We start from the raw sequence: 21,929 nt of genomic DNA on the forward strand, positions 1-21,929 counted from the left end.
TCATCAATGGGATTAGTGTCCTTATAAAAGAGGTCTGAGAGATACCCCTTGTCCCTTCTACCATGTGGAGACAGAGAAATAAGGCCCCATCTACAAGGAAGCAGGCCCTCACCAGACACCAAACCTATCAGCACTTCAATCTTGGACTTAGCCGTCAGAACTGCGAGAAATAGATATCTGTTGTTTACAAGCCACCTAGTCTAGGGTACTTCTTTTATAGCAGCCTAAATAGAGTAAGACATTAGACTAAGGTACTATGTCTCCAATAATTGAATACAAAGGCCAAGAACAAAGAGGCAGAAATAGAAATGCCCCCTCTCATTATTACACTCAATAACCCACTTGTAGTATTAGCGCTTTCTGTACCACAACCCTAGATTTCTGCTGAGTTGTAGGTCCTGATTCTCAGAGAAGGAACACTTTTGCCAGGGACACAGTGGTGGTTCCACTGAACTAGAAGCCGTATCTACCATATGGCTAATTTAAACTCTGCCTGACAGCAGTAGTGAAAGAAAGGAGTTCCTGTACTGGCTAAGATAATCAACCTTGAGAAGTTAGATAACCAATCATGAGAAGTAAGAAGTATATCTACACAATGTGGGCAGGGAGAAACATGTCTATGAATGCAGGAGATTCACTAAGGCATCTCTTAGTATTTTCAAGCCTCATAATAACTGTCACTGGCCAGTTATAAGAACCACAACCCAATAAGAGCAGGGAAACAGAAGGCTTAGAATCCTCAGAATGAGGCTCTGGATTACCCTTGAAAGCAAGCATATCGGTGGAAGTATTGACAGTGGATAAGTGAAACCTGTAATGGATGGAGGAAGAAATAAGTGATATCAATTATAGCCTCAAGACCACCTGTAGCAACACTTCAGTTGTCTTTCACTGATTCTCTTGCCTTCACTCTTCCAGAAAAATGCAATTTGAAGGTGACTCTGTGACTGTTTTGCTGTTGCTCTAACAGAATACCACAGAATGGATAATTTATAAACAACATAAGTTTATTTGACTCACTGTTATGGAGGTTGGGAAGTCCAAGATAGAGGGCCCACACCTAAGGGTCTTTTTGCTGCATCATAACATGGCAGAAGGCATCCCATGGTGAGGAAGTGCATGTACAAGACAGAGAAAAAAGAGACCAAACTCCTGTGATAACTAAGCCACTTCCCAATAATAGTATTAACCCATTCATGAGGTTGAAGCACCCATAACCTAATCACCTCTTGAAGGTCCCACCTCTTAATACCACCATAATGAGAGTTACATTTCAACGTGAGTTTTGAAGGAATTTCAAACCAAGCACCAGTTGAACTTGTATCTCCACTTTCCAAGAGAATGTGACATCTCTTGTTCTAACAAAAAAAAAGTTGCTCCCATATTTTAGATTAAGAAACATATATAATTGGAGGGCACAAATGGATCTGAATGTTGCAAGGGGTGGACTATATAAGGTAAGGCTTTTTGCCAAATTTTCAGATTGTATTGGTATCAGTTGTCTTTGAGACAGCTGCCACCATGACCATCATATGCAGTGTAGACTCATGAAGTTTTGCTGTCTGAGGGTAACCAGCCACACTCCAGAGTATCTTCTGCCATTTTCCATCTGACTCAGATTCAGGTGAAATACACCAGACAGTATCGGTGTTAACTTCTGAGAAGCTGCTAAAGATGTTTGATGATACAAACACGTAGTGTTGAGGAGTTAACTCCCTGTAGGGCAAACTTTGATCATTAGGAATCAAGAAATGGGGAAGGGCCAGGTAGATAAATTCTTCTTACTTCCCTTACTCCAATAGAATGTTCTAACTACTGATATTGCCATACAGCCTGAGTGGCTGACCTGCTGCATGACCTGCTATTTCTTCCAGATTGTTGGAAGTAACAACCAATATGGTACCTTGTATGGCTTACCATCCTTACCTGCCTCACTTCGCCTTCCTCTCGCTCTGGATGTATACCTCCCAAAGCATTAGCACTTAGTCTTTGCCACAGATTCTATTTTCTAGGAAACCCATGCTAAACAACTACTTTACCTAGACTCTTTTGAAATTAGATAGGAACATGCAGTAGGATTCCAGCCAATCGAATATAAAGAGAAATTATACATACCACTTCCAAACTTGGCACATGAAAATTTCTGTGCATTCTCAGCTCTCCTTTTTTCCCCTATGGAATATCTAAAAGGAAAAAAAAACAAGGCTTTCTTGTAAGCCTATAAGTAGTAGAACTTCTATTAACCTAGGTCTCTGACTGAGTAGATGAGAGCTGTCTGCTGACTTGTTCACATTCCCACTACCATTAGATGAATATGAAATGAGGTTCTATTACCAATATATATGTGAGGTCTATTTATCACAGTAATCATAATACCCTGGTTAATAAAACTATGCTGTCATTAAAACAAATAACTATAATTAGCAAAGATCAGGGCCCTTAAAAAGGTAGAGTGCTAATTTTGAAAGTCATGTTTTTCTTTTTTTCTGCTTACTTGAAACCATATTTTATTTGTAAATTTGTATACATTAAATGAAACAACAAAATCATGATATGTTTTTCCAAAATCTATAATTAATAGGTCCTCTTTAAAAGCCACTTCCACCCCCTTACCCTCCAACCATCACACATCCCCAGAAAAAATCCAAATGATCTGAAGTGGCAGATGCTCATCAGTATAGACATTTTTGTGCTGGTTTTACTAAGACTATAATCTTAGGAATGCCAAAGAAACTAATCCAGATTCAACCACTGAAACTAACAGACTTCTGCATTTGTATATTACATGTTACTCATGAGTAAGAACAACTATTCTCTAAAAATTAGAAACATCACCTGGGGAGGGATACTTGATTTTTTAAAATTTTATAGTAGATGGTGCTCTCCATTCTTCAGGAGACAACTGTGTACATAACCATTTCTCTCATTTGCAATCACTGCTCAATGGGCTCAATCTTTTATACAAACAACTCAAAAACCTCCACTAAATTCATTCTCTTTCTCCCTCTTGATATCTACACAATCAATCCCTAAAGATAAGCCTGTTATATAGTGGAAATAGTAAATACCTACCCTTCTCTCCCAGCACTTCATTCATTAGGAAAAGAACAGATGCTGGGTCAGTCATGTGCTAAGAATGAATGACATTAACACTTCAGAAAAGTTGCTAGGGAGGAACACAACCCAAATGAAAGATCAGGGAAGGGGTGAGTCAGCAACGCTGGAGGAAGTCAACATCTGTGGCTTCTTGCTGGAGGGAAAGAAACAGTCCATTTTCAGTAAACGGTGCTGGGAAAACTGATATCCATGTGCAGAAGAATGAAACTAGACCCCTATCTCTTGCCATATGCAAAAATAAAATAAAAATGGATGGGATGAAGGACCTAAATCTAAGACCTCAAACTATTAAACTACTACAAGAAAATATTGGGGAAAGTCTCTAGGCCATTGGACTGAGCAAAAATTTATTGAGCAATACCCCACAAGCACAAGCAACTAAAGCAAAAATGTACAAACGGGATCACAGCAAGTTAAATAGCTTCTTCCCAGAAAAGGATACAATCAACAAAGTGAAGAGACAACCCATATAATGGGAGAAAGTGTTTGCAAACTACCCATCTGACAAGAGGGTAATAACCAGAATATGTAAGGAGCTCAAACAACTCTACAGAAAAAAATGTAATAATTTGATCAAAGAATAGGCAAAAGATTTGAATAGACATTTCTCAAAAGAAGACATACAAAAGGCAAACAGACATATGAAAGGGTGCTCAATATCAAATCATCATTTGATTTGCATTTCAAATGCAAATCAAAACCACAATAAGATATCATCACACCCTAGTAAAAATGCCTTATATCCAAAAGACAGGCAATGACAAATGCTGGAAAGGAGGTGAAGGAAAGGGAACCCTCATACACTGTTGGTGGGAAGATAAATTAGTAAAAACATGGAGAACAGTTTGGAGGTTCCTCAAAAAAACTAAAAATTGAACTACCATGTGATCCAGCAATCCCACTGCTGCATATATACCCCAAAGAAAGGAAATCAGTATATTGAAGCGATATCTGCACTCCTATGTTTGTTGCAGCACTGTTCACAACAGCTAAGAATTGGAAACAACCTAAGTGTTAATCAAGATGTGAATATATAAAGAAAACGTAGTACGTATACACAATGGAGTACTATTCAGCCAAAAAAAGAATGAGATCCTTTCATTTGCAATTACATGGATGGAACTGGAAATCATTATGTTAGCTAAAATAAGCCAGACACAGAAAGACAAATACCACATGTTCTCACTTACTTGTGGGGTCTAAAAACCAAAACAATTGAACTCATGGACATAGAGAGTAGAAGAATAGTTACCAGAGGCTAGGAAGGGTAGTTGGGGAGCTGGTGGGGTGGTGGAGATAGTTAGTGGGTACAAACAAAATAGAAAGGATGAATAAGACCTATTATTTGATAGCACAATAAGGTGACTATAGTCAATAATAACTTAATTGTACATTTTAAAATTACTTAAAGAGTGTAATTGGACTGTTTGTAACTCAAAGGATAAATGCTTGATGGGGTGAATACCCCATTCTCCATGATGTACTTATTTCACATTGCATGCCTGTATCAAAATATCTCATGTACTCCATAAATACATCCACCTACTATATACCCACTGAAATGTTTAAAAATTGAAATTAGAGGAAAGAAACAGTTCATACATCTTGCTAGGTCTCAGCTTCACTATTGGGACATCTTAAATGGAGGAAAAACTTTACATTTTCTTTGTTTATTCATTCAACATCTATTTATTGAGAACCTATTATACAACAGGTGCAGTCACTAGGAACATACAAGATAATTAGGTACCTCTTCATAGGGAGCTTGTGTTCTAGTCTGGAAACTCCATATTACACTTTCTACAAGTCAAAGATGCCAAGGGAGCCCCACATGCTTTTCTGAGAAAAATAAATTGAAGTTATTTTTATGATCTTAGACTTCAATTATAAAGCTTCTAAAAGTATCCTTCCATGGTTTAAGATAGAAATCTCAGGACTTCTGACAAGTAGTAGTTCAACCATTTATCTAAAGACCTTAGGAGAGAGGTTTTTTTCCCTCCTAAGGTCTTTAAATACATTATCTGATTTGCTCCTGTGAGTTAGGTATTGGATTCCCATCTTCAGCTGAAAAATACAGAGCTTCAGAGAGATTAAATAGAGTCTCAGAGAAGCTAAGCAAGGTCACATATCCGTTCTTTCATTTTTTTTTATTTATTGAGTATTCATACTTACACATATTTATTGGGCATCCATATATTTTGGAATGCATTTATTGGGCATCCACTATCAGTCATGGTGTATGTATATTAGCCAAGGTTCTCCAGAGAGAGAGACAGAGAGACTTACAGAAATTGGCTCATGAGATTATGGAGGCCAAGAAGTTCCATGATCTGTTGTCTGCAAGCTGGAAAACCAGGAAAGCCAGTGGCGTGATTCAGTCTGAGTCAAAAGGCCCAAGAACCAGGTGCACCAATGTCCAAGGGCAAGAGAGGATGAGTGTCCCAACTAAACAGAAGCAAATTTGCCCTTCCTCTGCCCTTTTGTTCTATTCATGGCCTCAACAGACTGGATAATACCCATCCACATTGGTAAGGGTGATTTTCTTTACACAGATTCCCAATTCAAACGCTGATCTCTTCCAGATACACTCTCACAGACACAGACAGAAATTGTGTTTTACCAGCTATCTGGACATCCCTTACCCCAATCAAATTGACACCTAAAATTAGCCATCATGGTGTATACATGCTATTCTGGACAGGAGAGAGAACAATGAACAATAGAGACACCTCCCCTCCCCCGATCCCACCAAAAGAAAACACACCTGCCCTCATGGAGGTTGCCTCCTGGAAGGAAGAAAAAAATGTACATGAATAAAATACATGCTTATTAGATAGTAAAACATACTAAAGAGAAGAATAAAGCAGGGGAAAAGGAAAGGATATGTTCACGTAGGTGCTTCAATTTCTGATAGGTAAGCCAAGGAAGGACTGTCTTAAAAATATGACAGGTAACCAAACAGCCCAGGAGGTGAGGGAGTGAGCTATGTGGTTATGGGAGATGAGAGGAGCCCTCCAGTGTGAGATTACGTAAGTGCAAAGAGTTGGGAGAACACTGACCTGAGTTGGGAGAATGCTGGCCTGAGTGGGGAGGACGCTGGCCTGTTGGAGTTTAGTCATGAGACCCATGGGCTGCAGTGGAATAATCAAGAGGATAAGCAGTAATAAAAAGGGTCAAGGAAGGAAAGAGATGAAAGACCAAGCCAAAACTTCAGCATTTACTCAGTCATTGTAAGAACGTTGGCTTTTACTCAAAGCTGAATCAAAGGAGGGTGCAGGGCATTGGAAAGGTGTGGTGTGACTTATATTTTAACAGAATCACTTTGCCTGTTTTGTTGGGAACAGACAGTAGGGACCTAAGGGCAGGAGCAGTGAAACTAAACAGATTGCTCTTGCAACAGTCCCGGTGAAAGAGAACTATGGCCTAAACCGGAGCAGTAGTAGTGAAGACACTGAGAAATGGCCATCCAGCTTCTGCATGTATTGTGAAGGTGGATCCAACAGGATTTTCTGACATATCAGAAGTAGGTTGCAAGAATAAGAAAATAATCAGAGATTACCCCCCAATATTTTTGTCCTGAATAACAGGAAGAATAGATTGTCATTTACTGCAATAAGGAGAGATAATGGGACAGAATCCTTAAACTTAGAATCCATAAGGACTGTAAACTACAGGACAAGCCTAGTTCCATGTGAATTGTAATCTAAAAGTATTGTTTTCATTTTCACTTTTCTAAATAACAGCAAGAAAAAAGCAAGCAGAAAGCAAACAGGGAAATAGACTTTTTTTTTTAATTAGTAAGAAAGTCTTTTTATAAACCTGTCATTCTGGATTTGTTTTTCACTGTTTCCCTGGCATATTTTCTCATTTCTACCAAAATCGATGTCTTAGTTTGGGTTCTCACAATTCTCAGCAAGCAGAAGCGTGGGTCACAGAAGTGGAACAGGGGAAGGGGGTCAGCCAATTCAAGGATGCATGGTGGAGCTGGTAACAACTGTGGGCAATGAGACTCAGGCCCAGTGGGTCTCTCTGAGAAGCCATGTAAAATGCATGTCAGAATTGTCCCTGTGACAACTCTGGGACATTTTCTACTGTCTTCCACCTCCGTTAGTTGAAGGCTGTCACCACAAACATGGACTCTGCCATTCTTATAGACAGTCTTTGTGGTGCTGAGCAGCCTTTGTAGGCATCAGAGGAAGCCCTGAGGCCAAAAATCAGAGCAACATCATAGTCCACACTTGAGTTGGGACACTGTCAATGTGCATGGAATTATCTAACTCACCTGACCTTAAATTAGGTGGGAAAGGGGTGATATGTTGTGCAAGTCATCACAAATGACTACTACACTATGTTATCTGTGCTTCCCTACACCTGTCTTGTGCTTTCACCTCTCTATGCTTTGCTTGCTCTGTTTTTCTTCCCATCACACTCCCAAACACTTTATTACCTATGAGTTGTGACCAGCAGTCAAAGTTCCAGTGAAATTTCACTTCCTTCCAAGAACCTAGGACTATTTCCAGTTAGAAGTGCCTTCCATTCTTTTTAATGCCTACAGCATGAACACCCTTAACTTTGGACACTTAACTTCAATGCCTTATGGACAGTTAAATCTTTACATACATGCTTTAGCTTGCCAAGTAGATCTGGCCATCCTGGCCACATGATGGCCAGAATTCTTTGTATCCACTCTGTTGATTTATCCTACCCCATAATAAGTGGTTTTGACCTTCTCTGGTAGCAAAGAGGGGCAAAGAGAAAAACCAAAATGGTCACCAGCATCTTGGGTTGCATCAGAAAGCCACTAGGAGAATGAACTTCCTTTATTCTCCCCAAAACTGACAGGCAGAACAGGCAATCCCACAACTATAAACACTTGGCATATTTACTCTGCTTGAAAGTCTCTGAAAACCCTAAAAAAAGTTAAGATTTTTTTTTTTAATGAACCCTTTTGGCCAGGTGCAGTGGCTCACATCTATAATCCCAGCACTTTGGGAGGCTGAGGAGGGAAGATCATTTGAAGCCAGGACTACAAGACCAGTCTGATCAATATGGTGAGACTTCATCTTTACAAAAAGCAAAAAAAAAAAAAAAAAACAATTAGCCAAGCGAGGTAGCACGTGCCTGTAGTCCTAGCTACCGAGGAGGCTGAGAAGGGAGGGTCCCTTGAGCCCAAGAGTTTGAAGCTGCTGTGAGCTATGATCGCACCACTGCACTGCAGCCTAGGTGACAGAGCAAGATCCTGGCTCAAAGAAAAAGGTCAGGAGCACCCTTTTTACATGGCAGGGAGGGGTATGGCTTGAAATAGCCTGACTAGTTTACAAATTGAATACATCTTTCTGCTGATTCAGATATCAGGTATAGGCTAGACAAAGGTAATAGCCAGAAAACTTCATTCCTCATATATTATATTTTGCAAATGGAAGATGAGTCTACAAACACAAGAAAAATGGGTGTAGTGGCAGACTCTTCTCCCAGAAAGACAATGACTTAGGCATAACCAATAATAGTACATACAGCCTGATAGAGGGAAGACAGGTGGGAGAAGCAGGGTCCTTGAGCATATTAAGAGCAACCCTGGATGTGGTAATATCTTGGTGGTTATATTATTTTTAATATCCTTATCAGTTAGAGATCCATACTGATATATTGATGTACAGCATAAAATGAGTCTAAAATTTGCTTTTAAAAATGTCAGAAAAAAGATCACAAAATGTTTATATTTGTTAAAGCTACGTCATGGGTACATGAGCAACATCTATTTTGTATATCTGAGAATTTTCATTATAAAATATTTTTTCAAAAGAGCTACACACTAGGTCAGAAACTTGCGTACAGCTGAGGTATCAAGCTGTGAGCCTCTAACTGTAGCAGCTGCTATAGCACCAATAAACAGAAAATTCATGAACCTTTATTGCTCATCATCACTCAGGCATTGCTGCGTGGAGTGGGAAGGTTTCCCCACACTAGGGAACGGGGAGTCCGGGTGTAGTAAAAAATGTGATCGCAGTCTTGGTTGCCTGCAAAAACTCTTCCCGGATCCCACCCTGTCTCCCTTTCCCTCTCAGTATAGTTAACAGAATGTCACAGCCACAGAGTCCCTTGCTCTTCACCATACCTGCAGCTTCAAGTACCTTGTTGACCATAACATTTGTTTTCTTGCTGACCAATTCATATTCCTCTAATCCTGCTATTTCAATACATTTAATTCTAACCCAAAAACAAGAGCACGACCTCCTCTAATAGAGTAATTTCCCATTCATATTACTTAACTGAACAATGTTTTTTGATGCTAACATGAATATCTCCCCTATTCAGTAATTACTACCATTCTGCCATTCAGCTTGTTTTCTAAATTCAATTTCTCTCAAAAATGGATTCAGGTCTGCATTGACCCAAACTCTCCTTTCCAACCAATATTTCCTTCACTTTCCAACTCCCATAGCTCAGAACTAAGCAGAGGCTGATATCTGGTAAACAGTCCTTAGTTTTACTCATTGAGCTACTAACTAAATCCAGAGATTTAGGCATGAAAGCTTCATTTGTTCATTCATTCATTCATTCATCCAAAAAGCAATTAACAAGCACCTATTATATGCCATGTCCTGGATCTATGAAAATAAATTAGGTGTCAACTTTGAAGAAAGTCATAATCTAACAGGAGATAAGTATATAAGCAGCTGCAATTGGGTTATTTTTCAAAATGTAGTTAGAAATATATATTTAATACGTATAATATATAGTAGTTAGACATATATATATTTCTAACTACATTTTGAAAAATAACCTAATTGCAGCTGCTTATATACTTATCTCCTGTTAGATTATGACAAACATATATATATGTCTAACTACTGTATATTATATTTATTAAATATGTATTTCTAACTACTATATATTAGAAATACATATAGAAATATATCTATTTCTGTGTGTGTGCATATATATATATATACAAACACAAATACACACATATATACTAGATTAAGTGGCAACATCAAGGATATACTCACTTTGACTTCTTGGAGTTAGAAGGTGGAGGTATATAGAGGAGGCTTCCAAAAAATGAAAAAAACATTTGATTTTAGCCCTACAAGATGGAATAGCAGTTCGTCAGGCATATATAAAGAATTGGAGATACAGGCCAGGCGCAGTGGCCCATGCCTGTAATCCCAGCACTTTGGGAGGCCAAGGCAGGTGGATCACCTGAGGTCAGGAGTTCGAGACTAGCCTCACCAACATAAAGAAACCCCATCTCTACTAAAAATACAAAATTAGCCGGGCGTGGTGGCGCATGCCTGTAATCCCAGCTACTCAGGAGGCTGAGGCAGGAGAATCACTTGAATGAACCCAGGAGGCAGAGGTTTCAGTGAGCCGAGATCACGCCATTGTACTCCAGCCTGGGCAACAAGAGTGAAACTCTGTTTAAAAAAAAAAAAAACAAAAAAAAGATTTGGAGATATAAATTAGTAAAACTGTGTGAAGCTAAAATTAACAATGGGAAATCGTAAGACATAAGGTAGCAGGGGTAGAATATAAAGGTTCTAATGCTATGTACTTTGAGACTTACTCCACAGAAAATAGAAAGTCACTAAAAGCTTTTAAGTAGAGCTGCCAAACAACAGTACTTGCATTTTAGAAAAATTACCCTGCAGTAGAGTAGGAGATGACTTTGAAGGCCTGGGGTGAGGCAATGGAGCAGAGCAATGAGGCAGCATCAGCAGTTACAGGATGATCATAGCTATCCAAAGGAGAGAAGATGCAGACCTGAGTAAGGTGAATTGGACTGATCCATAAATGAATGTACCAGCCTGATTTAAACTTTTATTTTTCCCTAAAAGAGCATTTCTTCTAATAAGTTATCCTGAGCATTTTTAAGGGAAAAATCTAGGAGCAGAGGACAGATTATATGGTTTGGCTCTGTGTTCCCACCGAAATCTCATCTCAAATTGTAATCCCCATAATCCCCACATGTCAAGGGAGGGAGCTGGTGGGAGGTGATTGGATCATGGGGGCAGTTTCCTGCATGCTGTTCTCATGATAGTGAGTGAGTTCTCACAAGATCTGATGGTTTTATAAGTGTTTGACAGTTCCTCCTTCACACTCACTCTCTCTCTCCATGTGCCATGTAAGACATGCCTGCTTCCCTTTCTGCCATGATTGTAAGTTTCCTGAGGCCTCCCCAACCATGAAGAATGGTGAGTCAATTAAACCTCTTTTCTTTATAAATTACCCAGTCTCAGGAAGTTATTTATAGCAGCGTCAGAAGGAACTATACAACAGATAACTAAGAAATCTACAAATATGGTATATACACCATGCTATTCTCTGTTACTCATTCAAACTTTCCCTTTTCTCTCCCTCCCCAGGTGCTCTCAGCATGATCAGGTTTCATGTCTGTGCCAACCTCCTATCAGCCATTTCTTGACTTTTTTCTTCCTAATTTTGAGCTCTGAACTTTACTGTTATTCAAATCTTGGTTTTATACTGCAAAGGCTCTTAATTCTAGAATGATGGCCAAGTGAGCCAAACACATTTACCTAAGTGGACAGGAATATGACATTGTCATGCAGCCATTGTGATGTACCAAAGTCAAGATTGATCTTGACAAGAATAAAAGCTTTCTGTCCTGCTGCCCCTGCTTTATGGGATTTTTAGGGTTTGGAGAAATATCCATTGTCTCTCCTAAAATTATTGAATGCCCATGTGAGATTGAATGCTATTTCGATAAATGAGCCATTTAATAGTGACAGTTTATATACCAGAATTACTCAGTTGGCTGTTCTTGAATTGTTCATTTTATTTGTCACGTTCAGGGGAAGTTAGTTTTGGCGAAGTATTTTTTGAATTTTGTGGCAAAATCAAGTTTCAGGTGGTGAGGTCCCAAATAACAGAAGGTATGGCAAAAGTGTCAAAAGCATTACAGGTTTAATTAAATTAGTGTCTATTGACCACTAACATAGATATATTCTATTACAGATAAACTAGAGTCCATTCTTTGAGAGAAACAAGCCAGGCAATTCTCCAAGGCAGACAGTTACAGAACTGACTTACGCGTTATTCGATGGTATACCAAGCAGGGTTCCTGACGTCATTGTTGCATGGTCGACATCCAGTTTGACTGCTACATCCTCCTTTTCATGGAGCCTTGACCACTTCTTCCCTTCTCTCTACATCTTTTTCCTGGCTTCCAAGAACTAAAAGACTGTTCCCAGCTGTCCTAATGATCCTACTTTTCCACCATTCCAACATATCCCTTGATCTGAAATTGCCCTTTCCTTTTCGTTCTTCAATTCCCTCCAAACAAGACTTCTATTTCACCTTCTAAGTTCGGTGTTAGAAGAAAAGCAATCAAAATGCCTGCAGACTAAATCAATTCACACCAAAGTATAGGTGGTAGGAGGCTTAACTTTTATGGCAACTTTTAGAAGAACCTGTTATTCCAAATGGATCTTTGATTGGTGGGATGTGTGAAGGAGTCATTTTCGAGGTGTGGGGAATCATACTTTTTTCTTATCTGTTTATGCTGGCCAGAGCCCCTACTTTCAATTTATTTTCTGCACAAAAATCCCCTTCTGAACTAAAGCCAATGATGCTATTTGGTTTACTTATACCTTAGTGCTGTGATTCTCTAGCTTAGGTCACCAGGTCATAATAAAGGACCACAACAGGAACCTGGCTTGGTTTTACATTTCTTATAGTCTGTAGTTGAGTTCCTTCTCTAAAGCCATGTTCACACATCCAAAATTTTCCTAGATAGACTTTTATGGCTTCTGGTAAAGATAAAAGTTATACTGATTTTCTATTGCATTGTTAACTTATCAAATAGCAAAATATTTAACTTAGAAGATAAAAAATAGTTTTAAATTTTTTCTTAAAAATGGTAGTAGAATAGTGACCACAGTGCATACCCTCTTATGAGAGTGAATTAACATGGAGACCATAAACAGAGGAGTTAATTACATCTTTGTGGTATTACATCCTAACATCAACTCTGCATATGGACAAACCTGCCCTTAGAAAATCCCTAACATCCCTAACATTTTTAATTGCTCATTAAAAAAAAAAATGAGCAATTAAGAGCCACAAACACTGTTTCTCACTAATCCCGTTACAGTGAGGTCTGCCTCCCATATCAGTTCAGATTGCTGTTTCTTCAGTTGCCCACCAGATAAAACCATGATTTGCATTCAGGGACTACATTGTAAGAAAAGTACGTTTCTTTTAATAGTAGACACACTTGGCCCTGAAATTCCTTTCAGTTAAATACCTATATAGATAGAGTTCACTGTATATTTGCCCCCCTTTGTTTAAAGAGCTAAAATTCTGTCCTCACAGTGTCTATAAGCTCGAGAATCACAGCACTAAGGTATAAATAAACTGAAGAGACTGTCCCTCATGCATGCTGTGACAGAAATCAGCTTTCAGACTAGGTGTGCTGAGTCCCAAACGTGTGCTACATCCCTGCTACAAAAACTGAAAAGCAAGCCTAAAATTCACTATAGGTTCCTAGAAAATCAAACCTTAAATATAAGACCAAGTTATACTATCTTATTCTCTCAGCAAATCCTTAATATGTTTCTTCTCTGTGCCAGGTGTCAGCTAAGCTCAGGTGATACAAAGTTGAATGAGATAGCACCCCAGCCTTCTTTGTCCCAGCTCATAGTTTAATGACATAATCAGGTGGTCACAATACAGTGTAATACAGTGCTATGACAGAGAGAGAAGCTACAGATTGAAGGCACACAGGATCAGGGCTCCTAACCCACCTAAGGCAAAGGGTAAGGCAGGGGACATCAAGGAAAACTATTAAAGAAGGAGGCATCCTGAGAGCTGGGATTGTATTTTTTATTTATGGTTTTATTTTTTACCTTTGTATTTTGATGTAATTTCAGGCTAACAAAAGTTGCAAGAACACCACAAAGAATTCTCATATGCCCTTTAACCAGATGTACTAAATGCTATTATATCAAATATGCTTATATACAGATATGCACATACATGCACAAACACACACACACACAAATATACATTTCTTTTTTCAAAAAAAATTGGGGGCTGGGCGCAGTGGCTCATGCCTATAATCCCAGCACTTCAGGAGGCCGAGGTGGGTGGATCACTTGAAGTCAGGAGTTCCAGCCAGCCTAGTCAAATGGTGAAACCCCGTCTCTACTAAAAATACAAAAATTAGCTGGAAATGGTGGTGCACACCTGTAATCCCAGCTACTTGGGTGGCTGAGGCAGGAGAATCCCTTGAACCCAGGGTGTGGAGGCTACAGTGAGCCAAGATCGTACCACTGCACTCCAGCCTGGGCAACAGAGACTCTGTCTAAAATAAATAAATAAATAAATAAATTGAGAGTAACTTACAGAAATTATGATGCCCCATTTACTCTTGAAGATTCTGGTGTATATTTCCTAAAAGCAAGGACATTCTCTTCCATAGCCTACAAGTAACAAAATCAGGAAATCAATATTGATGCAATACTACGATCTTATCTACAGACCTTATTCAAATTTCACCAATTGTCCCAATGTGTACTCTGCAGCAGAAGAAATCCCCAGCTCATGTGCTGCATTCAGCTTTCCTGTGTCTTTAGTATCCTACAATCTGGAACAGTTTCAGATTCTTTCTTTGTCTTTCATGACCTTGTAATTTTTAAAGTGCAGAGTCTAGTTATTTAGTAGAATGTCCCTGAATTTAAGCTGGGCACAGTGGCTCACGCCTGTAATCCCAGCACTTTGGGAGGCCGAGACGGGCGGACCACCTAAGGTCGGGAGTTCGAGACCAGCCTGACCAACATGGAGAAACCCTGTCTCTACTAAAAATACAAAATCAGCGGGGCGTGGTGGCACACACCTGTAATCCCAGCTACTCAGGAGGCTGAGGCAGGAGAATCACTTGAACCCGGGAGGTGGAAGTTGTGGTGAGCCGAGATCGTGCCATTGCACTCCAGCCCGGGCAACGAGCAAAACTCTGTCTCAAAAAAAAAAAAAAAGAATGTCCCTGAATTTAGTAGAATGTCTCTGGCTTGGAACTACTCTAAACTGTTTCTCATGGTTAGATTTGGCATAAGCATTTTTGGCAGAAATATCACGAAGGTATGTTGCGCTTTTTGAGATGAATTTCAAAGAGTGAAGAGGAGTCAGCCCATGTAACCTATTGCCATATTAATTTATTTTTGCATTCAGACTTGGGAGGATGGAAGACAGAAGGCAAAAGGATAGCCTATAATACTATTAAATAATATTTATCAAGTAGTTACCAAGCACCGTTTGGAAGGCGTTACATAAGTGAACTTCATCATCTTCACAACACCTTTATGACATCCTCACCATGACTATGCTTTTCCCATTTTTCCGATGAGAAATAATCAGGCACAAAAAGATGATGAAGCTAGCGCATGGTGCAGCCAGTATTCAATTCCGGGCGGATTGACTCTTGCCCATTCTGTCAGAAGGGACTTAGTGAAAGCAAAACGCTTACCAAAAAAAGGCTTGTGTCTTCAGAACCAGTTGGCTTGGAGGTGAGTAACCGGTCCAAGCAACTGGGTGTGGCTCTCCCGCCCTCTGCTGGCTGAATCCCTTATTGCAGCCTTTTAACTGCTTTTTGCTCAATTGGATGGTGAGTGCTGGGTAAAAGCTCCACGTGAGCAAAAATCACTGAAATTTCTGCAAAACTCCTGAGTTATGCCTGACTTATGAGAATGCATAAGAATTGGGCATTCCTTCCATTTTTGTTTTTTGTGTGCCTCAGTCCCCTGCCACATTCTAAAGATTAGTCAGCAGAACAAATCCTAAGCCCTCTCTTCACCAACTTCTTTTATAAAACTTCCCAGGAGAATTTTTTTTTAACTATGACAAATTTGGAATCCACTGAAGCAGTAAGAAAGCTAACGTTGAATTAATCAGAACACAATCCCCAGACAAGACAATCATTACAGATGAGAAAACCTGTAGGAAGAATGTTTGTCCTTGAAAAATATTTGAAAAAGATGCAGTGTGAAGCAAAGTCATCTCACAGTAGGCTCCAAAGTGTCATATAAGACAAAATCACTAGGCAAATAAGATGAAGGAGAGGAAAAACTCCTTTGAATGAATCATAAGTAGCCTCTATTTTCAATCAAAAATCCTTTCTCTTTCCAGGTAAAACCCTGTCCCTCTGAAATTCACAAACCCCTGGGGCTTCCACAAAATTCAATTGTTTTCTCTAGTAAGAGGAAGAAATAGAAGTAAAATAAAACCAGAAGACAATGAATGGGCCTTAAAAGGATAGCACACTGATTCATTCCATACATGCCAGAAATGGACCTGGCAAAAGAAAAAGAGTGTGTTTAAATTCCCAAATGATAACCTGGAAGCAATTCTGTTCATTGTACCTGATTGCAAATACAAATATACTAGTGGCCATTATTAAGCCACATCTAATGTCCCAGGGGAAGGAACTCTTTACTGAAATTTTGAGAACGCTCACACTGAACACAAGAATCCCATCTAAGTATTTACTTGATAACTTCTAGATGCCTGTCTGTTTATCTGTCAGGTGGGAAGAGACACAAATACATTTGCATATGGCTACTACCAGGCTGAAGGCTGAAACCTTTGCCCCCAGATCAAATCAACTCAGTAGATAAATGTCCCGTGGTAGGTGATTGTGCTAAGCAAGCCTGTCACTTCAAGGACTTCTTATTCCTTTTAATGAAGTATCAAGATTTCCATGAAAAATTATGAGAACTTTTTATGTATAATCCATCTGGAAACTAATCCCCTACGCTATATTGTGGTATTATTGTCACAATAACGCTGCATAACAACCAACCACAAAACATCAGCAGCATTCGACATTAAGCATTTATTGCTTACATGTCTGGACTTGTCAACTACGTGGCTCTGCTGATATTACCTGGCCTCTCTGATATGTCTGGGGCTGATGAGACTGTGTCTTTCATCATGCAGAAGCTAGGCCAGTAATGTTCTCATGGCAGTGTTCTCAGCCAGACGACAGAAACATGCAATGCCTTCTTAGACCTAGGCTCAGAAATGTCATGCTGTCATTTCTGCTGCATTCTGTTGGGCAAAGCAATTCACAAGCAAGCCCAAATTCAAGGGAAAGAGACTCTAACTTTTCATTGAGAGAAAATGCAGCCACAGAGCAAAACGTGTGCATATAGTGATGGGTAAAGAACTGAGGCCACAACTGTAATTTACTACAGGCCCAGAAAATCATTGAAATCCAATGGGTAACTCTCCACTTTCTCACATTTCACATATACTCTTCTCAATGGATGATCTACTAACAGTGGTCTCTAGGTTGTCCTGGAAATATTTAACAAAGAAGAAATTCTTAAACCTTAAGGACTTTTGTTTCTGTGAGACCTGGAGACCCCAGCTAACTGAAGATGTTATACCAGAGCCTTTGGATAAGATATAAATTTCCATCTAGTGCCATCAGTTTCTCATTGCTCTCTTGTCCAAAATTCATTCAAGAGCAGTCTAGAGTTTAAGAAAAAGCAGGAAATTTTCCCTAATATTTTCTCCTACTATATCACAATTTTTGGTCAAGAAATATATACAGTTCTCATCTATATTTTTAGGATCTTTTCTAGTAATGTGTGCTGAAATAAGATTAAAACTTAGGGTACTGTAGGTTAATTTCTTGATCAATGAAATAAGATTAAAAATTAGGCCACTATAGGTTAATTTTTTGATCAATTGTAATAGGCATCTTTCTAGGTGAAAATTAAAACACACATATTGTGTGGACATTTTTTTAATTGTAAGAAGGAACTAACAAATGCTTTTTTTTTTTTTTTGGCTTGGAAATGCCCATGCTGAAACCTTGAGATATATATATAAATATATATATATATAAAAAAATATATATATATATAAATATATATATATATAAATATATATATATATATATATATCACGACTATATAGTTCTCCAATGATACTGGTCATTATTTCCTTCCTTCTCAGATTTTTAAATCATTTTTTCATTCCATAACTGTTCAGTTACTTTTCTAGAAATAATACACAAATTGAAAATATTATAAGACCCCTCTTCCCTCAGTTTGTAAATATATAAATATAACTTCATGGAAGAACCTAATATTTTCAATAATTATATTTTCTTTACTATATTCCAAGAGATTTTGCAAAGAGCAAGGGCAAAAAATTAATCTTGTTTCTTTCTTCTTTTTTTCTTTTCCAAGTCTAAGTCAAGACTAGAAGCAACAACATGACGAAACATATGCTTCTGGCATTTCCATCTTCCTGGATTGATGATATACCAGGAAGCCCAATTTTCCCCCAAAGGATAGGTGTGCATTGAAAATATTAAACCCTTAACAAAGACAAATATAAATGCAATTTGAGAAACCCCATTTCTTTCCAAGTCTACTGCATCTATTAATGTAGCCCCTTGACCAAGGATCAGCTCATCTCACTATAGTACAAATTATTTTACTCTACCTGACAGTCTGCCTACCTTTCTGTATGCTGGAATATAAAAAACAATTTTGAGAAATAAAAATCAACTCCTGTAACCTATCTCTGCTGATGCCAACCATATTGATTGCTTGACCTTTACAAAGTCTACTGACTAGATGATGCGTAATGTTTGGGGATTAAAGATGCTGACTTACTTTTTTTCTAAGTCAAATTTAAACTCTGACTACCCAAAATCAAACCCTACAGACTGTCTCAGCCTGTCCCCACTTTGCAGTGCTCTCCCTGACATTTGGATACCACTTACTGGTTGAATTTTTAGCAGTTGTCATTCAAGGACATCCAGCTTCAGCTGGACAAGCATTGGAATGGCAGACTCCCAAGGGCCTGAAAATGACCCGGTTTGACACAAATGTGGATAATCTTTCTGCAGAAACAAATGGGTTCAACTAGGTCATCAGTTTAACTGATAACTCTCATCCAGTTATGATTGTCACAATTAAGAAACAGTTTTAGTAACAGAGGCATTCGGAGTTAGGGGTTTTCCTTTTCAGGAAAGGAAATAGGATAAGAATTATTTAGTTTTCTCATTCCCAAGTATTTTGGGAGTAAAATCCATGGACTAAAATCTATTTTTATCTAACAGATGAGTTGTTAGCTTAATGATGTAGGATCTTTATTCATGACCATAAACCCCCATCATCACCAAAAACAAAATAAAACAAAAAAAATAGATAATGCTCTGGTGAAAAAAGAAAAAAAGTCTGCCAAGTCTAATTGTGATTCTAAAAAAACTAGCCCTGGCTGCATATCAATTGAGTTTTGTTTAGCTTGCAATTAAAATAAAATTTTCCATCTTTCAAAAAGAACTTCAAAGCACTTTCAAATGGCAAATATTTTTAAAGTTAAGTACATGCTCATCTTTGATATTATATTTGCAAGTCATTCATGACTTCATAGATAAAAGCCAACTCTTTCATTTTCAACTGGTGAACAGGTCACTCTTATCAGCCTACTCTGCACAATCCATATAGACTATAAACACCTCCACTAATAGAACTAATCACTAGAGCACCAACATTGACTCAATATAGAATTCAGACTAGAACATGTATATCTTAACACCTTGTATGGTTTAGTTTCATGTGCACAGGCACTGTAGGACACTAGCCCCAATTCACTTGAGCAGTTTTCCAACTGACACAGAAAAGGCTTTTTAAGTTGTAGATTGTATATTCCCACTTTACACCCAAAATATAATTAAGGTGATTGACTTATTGACCACTTTTAGTAGGCTGTTAATGTTGTTTTTGGAAAGCCAATCTTATTGTAAAGTGATATTTGAATGTAAAGAACAGAACCAGCACTTTCTGCCATCAAGGAAGAATTCCTCTCACAAAACCAGTGGTGACCTGGAACCACTTAATACTGGCTCTCAAGAGTTGATTGTGTACATCTCCTCCCAACTCCACATTCAGTGGCATCAGGTTAGTAGCATGAAATTGGCCATGATAGGAGTATTTACTCCACAGAAATTGAGAAACACTAAAAATTATCAGATAGGATTACAAGTTTAGTATCAGTGATAGGAGAGGAATTCTACAGCAGTTCTGTCCAGTAAAACTTTCTGCAATGGGGCTGGGCATGGTGGCTCAGGCCTATAATCCCAGCACTTTGGGAGGCAAAGGTGGGAGGAACTGCTTGAGGCCAGGAGTTTGAGACCAGTCTGAGCAACACAGCAAGATTCTGTCTCTACAAAAATAAATAAATAAAAATAAAAGAACTTTCTGCAATGATAGAAGTATCTTATATTTGTACTGTCCAACACAGTAGCCACTATACACATGTGACCACTGAGTAGTTGAAATGTGGCTGGTATGGCCAAAGAACTAAATTTTTTATTTTATTTTTAATCTTAATAGCCGTATGTGACTAGTGGCTACCGTTGGGGACATTGCAGTTCCACTGTAATATAACAAGTGATGGCATCTTCCAAGAGTCAGGGGACTGAGGTAGATAAGGCTTTAAAAGAAAGAGGAGCATCCAAGAAAGGGGTCACTTCATGTCTTAGAATAATGAAATGTAACAGCAAACCTTTGCCAGGTTTTTCCATCATATTTTGAATCTGCTATCCACACATTTATTAATTCACAGACCTGGAACAATCAGTTGTAGGAACAGACAGATGAAGGCCACCTCCTCATTAAGGTAGCTTAGTAAGGAAAAGTGGCTCTAATGCCCTAAAATAGTGGTTCTCAAATTTTAGCATGCATCAGAATCACCTGGAGAACTTGTTAAAACACATACTCCTGGGCCCTGCTCTCAGAGTTTCTGATTTCATAGGTTTGAGCTGGAGACCAAGAATTTGCATATCTTATAATTTCCTAGGTAATGCTGATGATAACAGTCTGGGAATCACTTGGAGAACCACAGCTTTCAAGCTAATTTATGGAAATCTCCAATTCCTGCTTCTATCACAGTCTACATGCTTTTCACTCAGGCTAAAGTCCTATTGACCATGTTCCCTAAGATGCTAGAACACATTTCATTACTCCTTGTTGGTAATTCTGTCCTTAAGGTCTGGAATTAAAACTACAAGACACCTGACAAGCTCTGCTACTTTATCTCTTTCGTAGTCACTGGAGCTTTGTTGTTTCCACTACGCCAGATGCTACCTCCAGATGTGCAGTTTAGAGAGTTTCTGCTCATAGCCCCACCTGTTTATGAAAACTGCAGACACCAACTAATCTTTTTCTCTCTTTTTCACTCTCTTTCTCCCCACACCTTATAATACCTTCCAATAGAGTACTCTCAACACAAGCACAAAGAACCAAAATAAGTTCCACTCTGCAAGTTCCTTGACAATATGGATTCAGCAGGAGTTAAATGACTATCCTAGAAGGAGAATGGTATGAAGGGACTCTTTCCCAAATGGAAATGCATTTACTTGAATAGATTGGAGACCCTGGAATTCAGATCACAAGAGTAAATGGCTTCACCGAGGCTTCTTCAAGCCTACTTTAATTCTAGTTGAACAAACAAAGAACAATAAAGGCTTTCTGCTTTCTCCTGTTCTTATTCTATCCCTCCTCATTCAGAGGAGTAAGATGGTGTTAAGGAGGCTATTTCAGCAACTGTTCCTGAGGGAGCTAGGGTAAAGAAAACTGATAAATACAAAGTTAGTCATCAATAAATGATAGCTAAAAGTGAATGTTAGCAATATAAATGGGAGTTATAAATAAAGAGAAATACAAAAGGGTCAATTTCTGAGGCACCAACTATTCCCTTGATTGCTTTAAGTTTTATTTCTGATTAAATGTTTCCTCATTTTCTAATACAAACTTCCATTATGTATAATCAGC

At 38.5% G+C, this 21,929-nt stretch overlaps 1 long non-coding RNA gene across 5 annotated transcripts in view; it reads right to left on the bottom strand.

Annotated features, from left to right (window-relative positions):
* LOC129058619 (uncharacterized) overlaps positions 1-14,004 on the bottom strand; it is a 113,974-nt gene extending 99,970 nt beyond the window's left edge. Inside the window, exons 1-7 of one of the 5 annotated variants that reach the window (XR_010139230.1) lie at positions 12,169-14,004; positions 10,763-10,855; positions 10,128-10,535; positions 4,868-4,956; positions 3,073-3,250; positions 2,116-2,183; positions 1,021-1,075 (exon numbers count right to left, since the gene is read on the bottom strand). This is a non-coding gene — a long non-coding RNA (uncharacterized LOC129058619). The remainder of the gene's footprint in view (positions 1-1,020; positions 1,076-2,115; positions 2,184-3,072; positions 3,251-4,867; positions 4,957-10,127; positions 10,536-10,762; positions 10,856-12,168) is intronic. The other 4 variants (XR_010139232.1, XR_010139231.1, XR_010139229.1 and 1 more) reach the window with 4 other exon arrangements.
* Between the last annotated feature and the right edge of the window lie 7,925 nt (positions 14,005-21,929).

This window comes from Pongo abelii, chromosome 2, assembly GCF_028885655.2.
Source record: "Pongo abelii isolate AG06213 chromosome 2, NHGRI_mPonAbe1-v2.0_pri, whole genome shotgun sequence".
NCBI classification, from domain to species: domain Eukaryota; kingdom Metazoa; phylum Chordata; class Mammalia; order Primates; family Hominidae; genus Pongo; species Pongo abelii.